Raw genomic sequence first — 12,200 nt, 5'->3', positions numbered from 1 at the left:
GGCTATCCGCCATAGAACAGACACTCGCCACCCTCACCACTCAAATTGCATCCGCAACCGGAGAAATTGCAACCGCAAGACGACGACCTTACGTGCGCGGTGGCGGCGACCATTAAGGCCGCCATGGAAGAGGAACGGAAAGAAATTAAGAAGGAGCGGAAAAAGACGGAGGAGGTGGTGGCAGAGGACCGCCTCGATCGCTTTCAGACCACCGTGGATACTCCGGCCGCAATAGATCGTAGCAAAATCACAAAGCTTCAAGAGGAATTAGAGAAGGCGAAATTCCCCTAGTAGCAACCTCAGCAACTACAACCACAACCGGACCTCCAGCAGCTGGAGGGCCCCTTGAGTGGGAAAACAGCCTGCAACCGGGATTGGAAAGAATTCCCACGCCTATTGAAGGGCGACCTTTCGATGATTCGGGATGGCGCCCGCCCGATAATGGAGGTTGTCGCGGAAGAGGGTGGAGAACTGGCGACGATGGAGACGTTAGAGGGGGCGGTGGCCACTAGAAACATAGGAAACTCGAGATGTCGGTTTTTGAAGGAGCCGACCCGGATAACTGGACTGCCTGAGTTGAGATGTTCTTTGAGTTTTATCGGTTGACGGAGAGAGAGAAAATGGAGGCAACTGTGGTGGCTATGGACGGGGCAACCCTCAAGTGGTTTCAATGGGAACAGAAACAACGACCTTTCTACGGGTGGTCGGATCTCAAGCAACGTGTCCTTAATGAATTTCGGCCCTCTCACGCCGGAACTTTACACGAACAATGGCTAGCCGTCGCGCAAGTGGGTACGGTGGCCGAGTATCGTCGGCGTTTCATAGAGATGGCGGCGCCGCTAGAAGACGTGCCGGAGAGTTTAGTGTTGGGACAGTTAGGGGTGAGCAAAAATTCAGGGTACCCTGATGTGGAATCGGAACCTGTTCGGAACCGCAGGTTCCAAACCCGGAACCTGTTGAACAGGTTCCGGTTCCGGGTAATAAAATTAGGAACCTGTTGCAACAGGTTCCGGTTCCGGGTAATAAAATTTTGGACCTAGAACCTGTAGGGTACCCTGTTAGTACATGTTCCCTATAGGATACATGAAACCGAAACCTATATGGTATTGAATATTCTAGACAATTAGTGTTGGTTTGTTATATTTGAAGTAGTTTACTAAAGTTGTAAGCTTTTATTGTGAACATCCATTTTTGAAAATATAGAATTGTCACAATTATCAAGTAACTATTACGCTTACTTTGAAAAACAGGGTACCCTGTTTAGGAACCGGAACCTGCAGGTTCCGGTTCCGGTTCCCAATTCTTAGGAACCTGTTGCAACAGGTTCCGGTTCCGGTTCCTATTTTTAGGAACCTGTTGCAACAGGTTCTGGTTCCGGGTACCGATAATTTTTTAGGGTACCCTGCTATGCTCACCCCTAGGGACAGTTTATCATGGGGTTGAAGGAGGAAGTTAAGTCTGAATTAAGGCTCCTTAATCTGTCAAATTTAGAGAAGGCCATGGAGATGGCGAGCCGGATCAAGGAAAAAAATCGAGTCCAGTCCGGAAAGAAGACAATGGGAAGTTGGAAAGTAGGGCCAATTAGTGGGACGTCCAATTCGAGCCCACATCAGAGCAACCCTTCTATCAACAAAGGGGGCTTGATTTCCACCTATGGCCTTCCAAGCAGCAGTGGGCCGTCCAAAAGCTGGCCCAAAGCACCAGAATCACAAGGCTTAGTAAATATGGCCCGAGCCAACTCTGGTCTAGGCCATAGTATAACCGGAGGAACCCGAAGGCTCACCGAGTTTGTGTTGCAAGAAAGGAGAGCTAAGGGGCTATGTTTTCGTTGTGATGAGCGTTGGGGTGTTGGTCATCGGTGTAAAAGGAAGGAACTTAGTGTGCTTTTGGTTGCGGAAGGCGAGAAGGAGATAGAGATCGAAGGGCCGGAGGTGTTGGATGAAACACCTTCTGAGGGACACGGGGAAGTATCTTTATGCTCCGTGATAGGGATTCATAATCCCAAAACCATGAAGCTACGAGGGTGGGTCAACGGTCAAGAGGTGGTGGTGATGATCGACCCCGGTGCTACCCATAATTTCATAGCTCTAACGGTGGTGGAGCAAGCGGCCATTCCCTTGATTCAAGGAGGAGAGTTTGCGGTGGCCTTAGGAAATGGGGATACAATCCGAGGGAGTGGGGTATGCAAGGGTGTAAAGGTGGAGTTGAATGGTGGAGTTACAATCACGGAAGACTTCCTACCCCTATATTTGGGGATGCCGAAATCATACTCGGTATTCAATGGCTTACGAAGTTGGGCTCGGTGATAACCAATTGGCGCACCCATGTCATGAAATTTTCGATCGCCGGAGCTCCGGTCACCTTGACCGGTGATCCTACACTTGAGAAAACTCAAGTCACGTTGAAGGCCATGATTAGAGTCTTGAAGAAGGAAAAACATGGCCTTTTGGTGGAATTGAATAAGTTAGAGTCCACTGAAATGGGCCCAAATTTAGCAAGCATACCTCCTTACTTGGAAGATTTGTTGGGCCAGTTTAAAAGAGTGTTTGAGATGCCTAATGGACTCCCTCCTAAAAGAGGCCATGAACATTCCATTAATCTCAAGGGCGGATCAGACCCGATTAGTGTTCGTCCCTACCGATATCCTCAAGTTCAAAAAGACGAAATCAAAAGGCTTATTCATGAGATGCTCGAAATCGGAATTATCAAGCCTTCTACAAGCCCATTTTCTAGTCCGGTTTTGCTTGTGAAGAAGAAAAATGGCTCGTGGCGATTTTGTATAGATTACCGGGCCTTGAACAAGGAAACGGTGCCGGATAAGTACGCGATTCCCGTCATTGATGAGTTACTAGATGAATTACATGGGGGCAACGGTGTTTTCGAAGCTTGATTTAAAATCGGGCTATCATCAAATTCGTGTTAAGCCGGAAGATACTCATAAAACTGATTTCCGAACTCATGAGGGGCATTATGAGTTCTTGGTAATGCCGTTTGAGCTTACCAACGTGCCGACAACTTTTCAATCCCTCATAAACGATGTTTTCTGTCCTTACTTGAGTAAATTTGTGCTAGTCTTTTTTTATGATATATTGATATATAGCAAGGCAATTGGGGAGGACAAAGAGCATTTAAAATTGGTCTTACAAAAGTTGGAGGAGCACCAACTATATGCCAATTTTAAGAAATGCGAGTTCGGCAAGTCGAAGATAGCCTATTTAGGCCATGTGATTTCGGTAGTGGGTGTATCAATGGATGGGGAAAAGGTGAAGTCCATTCTTGAGTGGAAAATCCCACGCAATCTCAGGGAACTAAGGGGGTTTCTCGGCTTGATCGATTATTACCGGAAGTTTGTGGCCCACTACGCCCATATTGCTGGGCCACTGACCTCGCAATTAAAAAAGGAGAGCTTTGGGTGGTCAGTGGCAGCCACCGCCGCCTTCCACAGGTTGAAGATCGCAATGACCACAACCCTTGTTTTAGCGGTTCCAGATTTCAAGGAGAGCTTCGTGGTGGAGACCGACGCCTCGGGGTTTGGTCTAGGGGCGGTGATGATGCAAAAGGGGCGGTCAATTGCGTATTATAGCAAGTTGTTGGGGGTAAGGGCTCGCGGGAAATCAATTTATGAGAAGGAATTAATGGCGATTTCCTTAGCGGTGACGAAGTGGCGGCATTACTTACTTGGTCGACCTTTCATCATACGTACGGATCAACAAAGCTTAAAGTTATTGGCTGAGCAACAGGAAGTGAGTAGCGAGTACCAAAGGTGGCTAAGGAATTCGTAGGGTTCGATTTCGTGATTCAATATAAATCGGGCACCGCCAATAGGGTGGCCGATGCCCTGTCAAGGAGGGACGAGAGGTTGCTCGATCATGGAGTCGATACTCAGGGAGGAATGAAGATGATGGAGTTTAAAGCCATGGTCCACTCACAATATGTGGATTGGACGACTGAGTTAGAAAAAGAATTTGAAGTTGACAAGTGGTTGGGCCAAATTGTTAGTGGGCTCAAGGAAGGGAATGGAGGGCCTAGTGGATTTCATTTTGAAGGGAATAGGGCCTTTTAGAGGGAATTATTTAGGTTACAAGGGACAAATTAAAGCAGGAGCACAGCTTATCACCCGCAATCGGACGGGCAAACGGAGATTGTAAACAAGAGCCTCGAAACCTATCTTCCCTGCTTCGTTGCGAAACAACCTAGGCAATGGGCTCGCTGGTTACCTTGGGCAGAATACTCTTACAACACCTCACCTCATTCGCTAACCAAAGTCACTCCATTCAAAATTGTGTACGGCAGAGACCCTCCGAAATTGTGGCGATTAGGAGCAGGGCAGACCTTGGTTCACACCTTTGGAGGAGAGTTTGAAGGAACGAGAAAGCATACTGGACGAATTACGAGTAAATTTACATCGAGCGCAACAAATCATGAAAGCCAACGCTGATAAGAAGAGAAGGGAGGCGAACTTTGAGGAAGGGGACAAGGTGTTCCTTAAGTTGCAACCGTATCTATAGAGGTCACTTGCGAAGAGGCCATTTGAGAAACTTGTGGCAAGGTTTTATGGTCCGTTCGAAGTGCTGAAAAAATTTGGAAAGGTCGCCCATAAGCTTCGACTACCTTCGGATTGCAAGTTACACCCCGTGTTCCATGTTTCACAATTAAAGAGGCCTCTTGGAGATATTCCTACCAATCCCACCATTCCACAACAATTGACTGCCGATTTGGAATTATTGGTGGAGCTGGATGAATTGCTTGATGTTTTTCGTAGGAAGCAGGGCTCTGTTTTCATTTTGGAGGTGCTCCTCACTTGGAAAGGGCTGCCACGATTCGAGGCAACGTGGGAAGAATTTGAGGCGGTCAACTTGCGATTTCCCACCTTCCGCCTTGAGGACAAGGTGAAACTCAAAGGGGGGAGTGATGTTATGGATCGGGTCAACGACCCAAGTCAACCCTTGTGGGTATACTCAAGGCGTAGGAAAGAAGGGCAGCAAGCAGCATAGGGAAGCAACATCAATTGGCAAAAGTAATTGGCAACATGACAAAATTAATTAAGAGAATAGAAGGAAAGCAAGCAAACCAATTTCTTATATGTCATTGTATGGTTTTTCCATTTTAGGTTTAAGTGTCACATGTATTAGTCTTCCAGGTCTTTCATGACCACTAGCCTTGTTAGTATAAGTAAGTAGTAGTAGCAACAAGGGAGGGCATCCATAAATTTGAGTGAACTCATTGAGAGATTTGTAGCCTCAAGCTACTTGAGAGATTAATAGCCTAAAGCTATTACTACCCCCATTAGTTTGTAATCTCCATTAAGTAGTAATCAATCATCGAGCTTTCCTTCTTAAATTAGTGCAATTTGTTTACATTAGTGTCGTGCTTAGCCCTGGTACATAACATTCTCACTTCGTACTTTTTTTCTCTTTCCATTTCTACTATTGTCTTGTCATTTTCTCACTATTGCTCTCTTTCTTTCACGCTCTTTTACAGAAGGTCGCGTTGGGTTCTCCATTGAAGCGTGTTTTGAGCTTCCTTTGTTCCATTGTAGCTGAGGTAATTATTATAATTATTTACTTATTAAGTGTGAATTTCTGGGTTTTTTTATTGTGCAATTTATAAAATTCTATTAAAACTCTTGGTTTTTCTCTTCGTTTCACATTAGATTCTTGGATTTGGAGTTTTGATGAATCTCATAACCATTCTATTGTTAGATCTGTTTGATTTGTGTTACCCCATTTCACTTTAGTTCAATAGTAAGAATTTACGCTTGTTGATCTCACATTGGGTGTAGAAAAAGTTTAGGGATTATGATTTTTGTAGTTAATAAAAGCCAAAGAAATAAAGATTAATGTTGGCTATGTTGGGTGTTTACACGTGCCCTTTGATGTTGTAAATTCTAAACAAATTCTCAAATATATAAAAGGTGAGTAATGAAGGAGGTATACAAGAGTTGACTATAAAATTTGCAATTTTATAATAAAAGTGAGAGAAGGGGATCAATTTTAAGATACCGCGAAATTGGAGAAGAGACAGAACTTACTAATGACTTTTATATTTAGATTTACTCCTATAATATACTTGTATTTGATTTATTTAGAATAGATGTTTTCAAGGTTCACACTGTGCTGGTTATGATGTGACCATGTCGTTACAAGAAGGGAAAGCATGGAAAAACAGGTGTTTGGGCCTTATTATGTTCATCTTTTTTTTTTTTTTTTTTTTGACGGGCTTATTATGTTCATCTTAATTTGTTAGAAATTCAGTGATTATTGTCATTATGTTAATGTGAATTTGCATGCTTCTTGTCTTAACCTTCTAAGTGGGCGTTTCCATCTATCTTTTAGCTTGTGTGCTATGTGTACTGGTATTAGAGCAATCTTCAATTTTTCGGAAAACTTTAATGTTTTTTTTTCAAAAAACATTGTGAAGCAGCTTTTAATTTCTATCTTCTAACCAACGTCAATCTATTCAACATGAAGGTTTTGTTCATTTTAATTTATTTAATTTTGTTTAATTTTGTTTTTAGTTTCTCAAATTTAATTGATTTAGGGGTTCATAAGGTTTTGTTGAAATGTCAACCTTTCTTTTACTTTTAAGGAGGGGGGGGGTGTTATGGAGTAAAAGCCAAAAAATTAGCATCTTAATAATGAAGGATGGCTTAAGTTGAACTTTTGCTTCTTAGACAACAATTATATCAGATTCAAGTTCATATTGGCCTGGAGTGTACAACACTACAACGTGCTGCATTCCTTTTCCTAAACCAAGATGCACTACAATGTAGCTAACACTTTGTAATTGTAGCTTTTCATATTAATTACGGAAATTTCACCAAATGCCACTGACAAATTTAAAAATTCACCAAATGCCATCGAACTTTTCAGAATTCACCAAATGCCACTCAGTTTTTAAATAATTCACCGAGTGCCATTAATGACAAACGGAAGCTTAATCATGACACATGGCAATCGATTATTGGTTTAAAAAATATAAATAAAATTAAATTAAAAAAAAAACTCTAAATTCTAACCCAACCCTACCCCACCACCGTAACCACCTGCCCAAGCCAACCGTCGGCCCAAAGCCAACCGCCGGAACTCCTTGACCTCCTGCCGGAACCCTCTAACCTTCCGCCGGAACCCCTTAACCCCGTCAAAACCGTCGACTCCTCTTAATCCCTCGAAAAACCACCCCAACCACCGCAACCATCTCACGCAATGCCCAATAACTCCAGCACCCACACACTGACCCACAAAACTCCGTTTACCTGACGACCTTGCGTTGATGCCCACCCCAACCCCCGCAACCACCTCACGCACCAACACGACGCATCACATAGCCACCACAACCGACCATGGAAACCTAGAAATCCAAAATAAAACCCGATTGTGGAAACCCTTCACCCTCAAACGATCGAAATCAACCATGGAAATCTACAATGGTCGATTTCTATGGCCGATTTCATCGTTTCAAGGGTGGAGGATAGGAGGAGTGGTTTTGAGCGGTGGTTGGAAAACGATGGGTGTTTAAATCAAAGCTCATGTTGGTGGCATTTGGGGTCGGGGCAGGTTGTGTGAGTGGTTTTGGGGGTCGGCGGTGGGTTAGGTGGAGTGCTTAAGGGCCGATCGACCGTTTTTTAGTGGTTAAGGGGGTGGCCGGCTGTTTTCCGGCGAGAAATGGGGAGGGGGCTAGGGTTTGGAGGTGGTGGGAAGGTGGCTGGGAAAATTTGGGGGTTTTTTTTTTTGTTTTTTTATTTAATTTTTTTATTTTCTTTTAATTTTTAAGAATTAAAATAAATAGACTAATCATATCATGACATGTGTCATGATTAGACCCTAATGACTAACGGAGTTAACGGCCGTTAGTCATTAATGGCACTCGGTGAATTATTTAAAAACTGAGTGGCATTTGGTGAATTCTGAAAAGTCCGATGGCATTTGGTGAATTTTTAAATTTGTCAGTGGCATTTGGTGAAATAGCCGTATTAATTAATGTTGGTATTGCTGTTTGATTTGCTGCTTCTTTGTAATTCTTGAGCAACAAGGTCAGTTGCTATCCCCTTTTACCTATGGTAGTGTGATCACTATATGTTGTATGATTAATGAATGAATGGGTAATTAACTAATTACATACAGATAGTGATATAGATGATATTTTTGTGGAGTTTGTAGTTGCAAATTTTAATTAAAAGCGACGAAAATGTAACTTGTTCACTTTTATTCTCTTATATGTTTATGTCCTCAATATAATATAATAATGAGACTTGTACATAGTTTTGACGTGGCTTGTGTTTCATGGAATTACAGTTTAAGCTAGATGAAATAGCTGTTGTTGTGAATGATTTCGAGGAGCCTGGTACCCTTGCAATGAATGGGTTTGCACTTCAGTGGAGCTAAGTACATGGTTATTAACCTAGGGCTGTTATTTGTAGAAAGAAGGTATAGTATGATTCTGATTGATTCTTGATGGGTTTTCTAGTGTTTTTAATTTTATTTTCGTTGCTCGAACGTTGCCTATTACTTTTCGTATGATCTAGAGGTGTTCTTGGAATAGAATCTGATACATAAGGAATCAATAAAGTTTAGAGGACTCGTTTTTACTATCGAGATGCCACAATATTAGTTTCGGTGAGCTTAAGTACGGAGTAGCATTTGGATTGTTTGCTGAACTACTATGATCTTATTGTTACGGATTTGTGCTTTGATATTAAACCATTTGGGCAGGTTTTTTATTCAAATTGCTTTGATGAAGTTGATGGTTCTTTTGTTATTAAATCCAAATTCCCAAACTCAACACAAAAAACCAACCCAGCTAGAAATCTTAATCCCCAAACTCAACAGAAAAAACCAACCCAGAAATCCTATGGAGATAATCCATTCAAAATGATGAGAAAATCCACCATCTTATTGAGAATTTGATTAGAGTAATTGCATAATGTTTGCTTTCTCTTAATGTTATACCAACATAAAAGTACATGGTCTTATAGCCTTTTTTTTTGTCTTGGTGCATGTGTTTGATGCTGTGGTTAGTGATATTGTAATTACCACCGAAAGAGCAAGAATAGTAGATTTTTCTCCTTGCCATTGTGAGTCATTTCCGTTCGTCTTTTTTCCCCTCGATTTGCTTGCTATCACTCATTAGACATTCTGTATTTTTTCCATGGCTCTTTTTCTCTCTTGCTTTCTCAATTTCATGGGTAGATCTTCTTCGATCATTTGCTTCTAGGGTTTTATCACCTTTGGTATTTAGGAATTAGGTTGAATGTTTGCATTTTGTGGTAAGTTGTGCTGCGTTGTGTCCTCCCGGTGGTGATTGTGAGGTAATTTAGTTTGTACTTAAGATTAACAAATTTAGTTGCTTTAAAAAACTTAGGGCCTGTTCTGTTCCGTTGAAATTCAGTAGTTCAGTTCAGTTCAGCTCAGCTCAGCTCAGCTCAGTTCAGTTCAGTTCAGTTCAGCTCAGCTCTTAATTTATGTCTAATGATATTGCTAATGATATAAAGCCAAATTTCATTCTTTTAAACTCTTATTACAACGACGACAACAACAACAATAATAATAATAATAATAATAATAATAATAATAATAATAATAATAATAATAATAATAATAATAATAATAATAATAATATTAACAATAATAATAATAATAATAATAACAATAATAATAATAATAATAATAATATTAACAATAATAATAATAATAATAATAATAATAATAATAACAATAATAATTGAAATAATAATACTAATAATAATAAATAATAAATAATAATAATAATCATCAATAAATAATAATAATAATAATAATAATAATAATAATAATAATAATACTTATAATAATACTAATAATAATAATCAATAAATAATAATAATAATCATCAATAATTAATAATAATAATAATAACAATAATAATATTGATGCAATTCATTGTTCAAATGGTTCTATTTTTTATTTGTAAGATTTGTTATTAATTAAAGGAAAAGAGAGTGGGTTAGGGTGTTGGGCCGTAGCAAATTTTAGCTTTTCTTGTTGGTTCTTTTTATTTTTTTTTTTATTTTTTATTTTTATATATATATTTTTTTTTAAAATTTGTTTAAATGGGTTAGATACATGTAAGTGTTTTGTGTTCTTTTGTCCTAATACTATTTTATTTTTAAATTAAATAGTATGTGTGTTTAAAATGTTTAGAGGTTTCAAGTTTTTAATATATTTTCCATACATTTTATAATATATTTTCCATTCATTTTATAATTATAATTATATAGTATATTTTTCGTAAATATTTTAATATGTACATTTGTATATACACATATGTATAGTAATAAATAATCAAAGATCACTAATCCGTAGTTAAAAATCACTAATTAATAAGTTCAGTTCAGTTCAGTTCAGTTCAGTTCAGTTCAGCTCAGCTGAGTTCAGTTCAGTTCAGCTGAGTTCAGTCAATCGGAACAAGCCCTTAGTTGATTATTTATTGTACGGAGTATCTTGTCTTGGGTTATACTCCCTCTGTTTTTAAAAACTTGCTCCACTTTGCATTTTTGGCCATTTTTAAGTACTTGTTCTATTTCCTTATTTGAAAAGCTTTTATAATATTTAATTTTTTCTGTCAATTAGTGGGACCCAGTAGAATTATATTTTATTATTTTTAGATTCTCTCTCCTCTAATTTACCTTCCACTAATCCTTTACCTCCATATTTTTAACTTTATTATATTTCTCCTAAAACTTCGCGCATGGAGAATTGAAGCAAGTATTAAAAAACGGAGGGGGTAGCTTATTGTTTTTATGGTTGGCTTCGATTTTGATTATTGCAATTTTTTGTTGGATGTAGTTTTGCGTGGTGTTTCTGGCGACGGTGTTGGTGAGTTCGGTGATATGTATTCAAGGTATTTATAGTTGATTGATTACTTAATATTCATAATATACTTGTGGCCATTGGTCATTAATAAAGTAGTTCTAATTGATTTGTTAACAATTTACTCTATTTGTTAGTAATTCTGTCATTCAATTTGAATATGGGGTTGTTTCTAATTGATATAGAGTAGTTCTAATTGATTTGTCAGCTTCACAATTTAATCTATTTGTTAGTAATTTTGTTAGTCTGTTTGAGTATGGGATTGGTTTCTAAGTGATATAGAATAGTTCTGATTGATTTGTCAGCTTAACAATTTAATCTACTTGTTAGTAGTTTTGTCATTCAGTTTATCTTTTTACAAAGTTTCATATGTGGCTGGCCGCCAGCCACATTTTTTTAATTTTTTTTTTATTTTCTCTCTCCTCTCTCTCTCCTCTTCTTTCCTCTTCCTTCCTCCATTTTCTCTTCCTAACTTTCTCTCTCTAACCATCAATGGTCGTGCTAGGTCATCCACCGCCGTCGTGTTCGTCGTCTTCGTCCAGATCTCCTCGAAGCTCCAAGCCAGCCACCTCAGCTCCGTCGTCGTCCTCTCCTCATCCGTCGCCGTCATCTTCGTCAGATCTCCTCGAAGCTCCAAGCAAGCCACCTCAGCTCCGTCGTCGTCCTCTCCTCCTAACTTTCTCTCTCTTCCTTTAACTTTCACTATGCTAATATCCTTCTGCTCGAATTGATCTTTCACTTTCATTCCGCCGTCGTGTTCCTTTCACTTTCATTTTGTTAATTGATCTTGATTTGGTAATTTATTTATTGATCTTATGTATTGTGCTCGTTTTGTTGAAGAATTTGATGCTCATTTTTCCAGAATTTTCACTTTTTTGGTTGCCTTTTGTATTAGATGTTTAAATTTAAGTGCTAGAGGCAGGTTGCAACGTGGCGTGGGTTAGAGGTAGGTGGCGTGGGTTAGGGGCTGGCTGGTGGTGTGGGTTAGGGGCTGGCTAGTGGTGTGGTGTTTGGGGCTGGGGCGGCTAGTGGCGTGGGGTGGTGGTGTGAGGCAGTGATTTGTGTGATCAAGGGTTACTAGGTAGGGGTCGTTACTAAGGGTTACTAGGTCGGTTAGGGGTTACTAGGTTGGTCAAGGGTTACTAGGTCGGGGTTACTAGGTCGATCGGGGGTTACTAAGGGTTACTTGGGGTTACTAGGTTAGGGGTTACTAGGTCGGTTAGGGGGTTACTAGGGGTTACTAGGTTAGGAGTTACTAGGTCGGTTAGGGGTTACTAGGGCTTACTAGGTCGGGGGTTACTAGGGGTTACTTGGTCAGTTAGGGGTTACTAGGGGTTACTTGGTCAGTTAGGG

At 39.9% G+C, this 12,200-nt stretch overlaps 1 long non-coding RNA gene across 1 annotated transcript; it reads left to right on the top strand.

Annotated features, from left to right (window-relative positions):
* Nucleotides 1-4,877: 4,877 nt before the first annotated feature.
* On the top strand, nucleotides 4,878-11,151 carry LOC145640911 (uncharacterized). The gene is made up of 4 exons (XR_014115004.1): nucleotides 4,878-5,380; nucleotides 5,482-5,544; nucleotides 8,295-8,426; nucleotides 10,824-11,151. It is a non-coding gene; the product is annotated as an uncharacterized LOC145640911 (long non-coding RNA).
* Nucleotides 11,152-12,200: the final 1,049 nt, after the last annotated feature.

The sequence above is a fragment of the Chenopodium album genome, chromosome 7 (genome assembly GCF_948465745.1).
Source record: "Chenopodium album chromosome 7, dcCheAlbu1.1, whole genome shotgun sequence".
NCBI lineage: Eukaryota > Viridiplantae > Streptophyta > Magnoliopsida > Caryophyllales > Amaranthaceae > Chenopodium > Chenopodium album.
This window is presented reverse-complemented; position numbering and strand designations above follow the sequence as displayed.